At 54.1% G+C, this 2618-nt stretch overlaps 1 non-coding gene across 1 annotated transcript; it reads left to right on the top strand.

Annotated features, from left to right (window-relative positions):
* Positions 1-2228: 2228 nt before the first annotated feature.
* On the top strand, positions 2229-2302 carry TRNAP-AGG (transfer RNA proline (anticodon AGG)). Its single transcript has one exon. It is a non-coding gene; the product is annotated as a tRNA-Pro (tRNA).
* The last annotated feature ends 316 nt before the right edge of the window (positions 2303-2618 follow it).

The following is a 2618-nucleotide window of genomic DNA, read 5'->3' as shown; positions in this document are numbered from 1 at the left end:
GAAGGAAGAAAGGAGAAAGGAAGGAAGGAAGAAGGAAGAAAGGAAAGAAGGAAGAAAGGAGAAAGGAAGGAAGGAAGAAGGAAGAAAGGAAAGAAGGAAGAAAGGAGAAAGGAAGGAAGGAAGAAGGAAGAAAGGAAAGAAGGAAGAAAGGAGAAAGGAAGGAAGGAAGAAGAAAGAAAGGAAAGAAGGAAGAAAGGAGAAAGAAAGAAAGGAGAAGGAAGGAAGGAAGGAAGGAAGCGGAACACAAGAATCCCTCTTCAGTGCCTGGTAAAACACAAGTTCCTGCCCCCGCGCTCCATGAGCTACGGATTGAGCAGGTCTAAGGCGCTGTGCTTCACAAGCCCTTAGAGAATTCTGATGTCTGCTGAAGTCTCAAAGCCTTCAGCCCCCTAAAGTCACACAGCAGTAGGGTGTTAGCACCAGGGGGGCACTGAACTGCCGCGTGGGCCCCATGCTTAGCAGGTGGAGACCCCGACATTGTGGTCCTCTGTCCAGCAATGCTGGCTCCGAGGGGACATGTCCCCAGCAAGAGCATGATGCAGCAGCCCCCGCTGTGCCCACTGTGCCGAGGCTGGCTCGGCTGGTCAGTTGGGGCACTTTGCTGCGGGGGTTCCCTGAGGGAGATGCACGGCATGAGCGCTCCACACGCCTCTGGATATTTGTCCAGAGAGAGAAGACACATGTGGAAACATTCTGGCCCCGAAATGTCTCCTCTGAGTGGCAGAGGGCACCCATGTACAATCCCAGCACGCGTGGCGCTCCTCTGGCTCCCCACGGGGATCAGGCTGGACAGCAAAATAACACGCAGAATGGACGGCAGCCAACATGGACCCAAACATGGGCAGGTTGGGGGGCGTGGCCCCCGAGAGGCCCGAGGTCCTGCTCGGGAGAGGGGAGGATCCCTGTCTCAGCAGGTGCCCCACGAATGCCAGCTGGATGTTGCAAGAAGGATGACAAAGGACAGAAGTATCTGGGGACATGAGGCTGTGGGAGGAGAAGAGCCTCCCCATAGAGATGGGATCGTCATGTCCTCAAAGAGAGCAGAACTCTTGGTCTGCCCCTCTTCCCACCACACTCTGTGACTTAAGTTGTCCCAGCACTGCTTTCCAGACACCGCCCAGTGGTGCCAACTCCAGGCTTTGATCAAGGAATGTGCGGCAGCGAAGCCACAGAGAACGAAGGCGGTTTAACTCCTATTAAACTTGATACCTGTGTTGCACTGTACAGTTTGCAAAGCATTTTTTGGTTTTTTGGGGGGTCTTTTTAGCGCAGAACTCTGCCTGGAAGGCAGTTCTTCCCCAGCGACTGGGCTGGCTCCTTCTCAGTCTGCAGGTGGAGGCTTTTAAATAAATGTCAGCTCCTCCCAGGAGCTCTCTCTTGCATCATTCTGTTTGTCTCCCGCAGAGCACTCGATCCGGTCAGCGATTACCTAATTTACCTAGTTCCTTGTCGTCCCCTCACTCTGGAACGCGGGCTCCAGGAGGGCAGGATCACAGCTGTCTTGTTTGGCACTGTATCCCAGCACTGGAAGAGCCGGCACACAGTTTTTATTAATGAACGTGTAACAGTTCTGAGGCAGGTGCCCCTCAGATGAGTCCCGGGGCACAGAGAGAAAAAGTGAGCTGTCTGAGCCTGAACACCTGGTTAGCGACAAAACCTGTCCTAGAATCTGAGTTCTCCGGCTCCTTGTGCAACAGTTAGCAGGATGCCAGCCGCGTGTCCCTGTCCTGGAGAGGAAAGAAAACTCAGCGACATGCCTGTGGGAAAGGGAAATGAGGGAGAATCAGACCCAAGAACAAAATCAGCCAAAGTCTGTCCTCTTCATAACCCGTGTTCCCAGTGGGTTTCCTCCTCTGTGCGGGACCTGGGGCAGAGGAGAGAGAGAGGGCCTGGGTCCACGCGAGCTGCACCCAAGGGTGCATCCACTTGCACCATCGCTTCCTGCCTGAGCCTTGATAGATCCCAGAGGTAAGGGCTCAGGTCAGCGGGACTGTCTTAGCTCAGGCCACCGTAACAAAATCCTACAAACTCCGTGGCTTATACCACAGAGACTAATTTTCTCATTGTCCTGGAGGCTAGAAGTCCGAGATGAGGGTGCCAGCGTGGTGGGGCTCTGGGAAGGGCCCTCTTCCCGGCTTTCAGATGGCCACCTTCTTGCTGTGTCCTCACAGATAAGGAGAGGGAGGCTCAGCCTTCATGACCTCGTCTAAACTTAGTTGTCTTGGGAAGGAGGGTATAGCTCAAGTGGTAGAGCACATGCTTAGGATGCATGAGGTCCTGGGTTCAATCCCCAGTATCTCTATTAAAGATAAACAAACAAACAAACAAACGACCCACAAAAAAAAAAAAAGATAAACTTAGTCATCTCCCAAAGGCCCCACCTCCTAAGAAATTTGGAGGGATACAAGCATTCAGTCCTTAACAGGGGCCCAGAAGGTGGGGAATCAGAGTGAAGCTTCTGTGACCTTCAGCCCCAGGTGAAGCCCCAGGTGAGGGAGGAGGAAGCAGGAAGTGGGCTGGGAGCTGGAGAATTCCACCCAGGGCCTAGCTCCCTGCAGCCCTCAGGGGGTTCCCACGGGCGTCCTGGGCACGCAGGGTGCTCGGCCGGCCCATCAGCA

The sequence above is a fragment of the Vicugna pacos genome, chromosome 21 (assembly GCF_048564905.1).
Source record: "Vicugna pacos chromosome 21, VicPac4, whole genome shotgun sequence".
NCBI lineage: Eukaryota > Metazoa > Chordata > Mammalia > Artiodactyla > Camelidae > Vicugna > Vicugna pacos.
The sequence above is the reverse complement of the archived record's forward strand: the minus strand, read 5'-3'. Positions and strand labels throughout refer to the sequence as shown.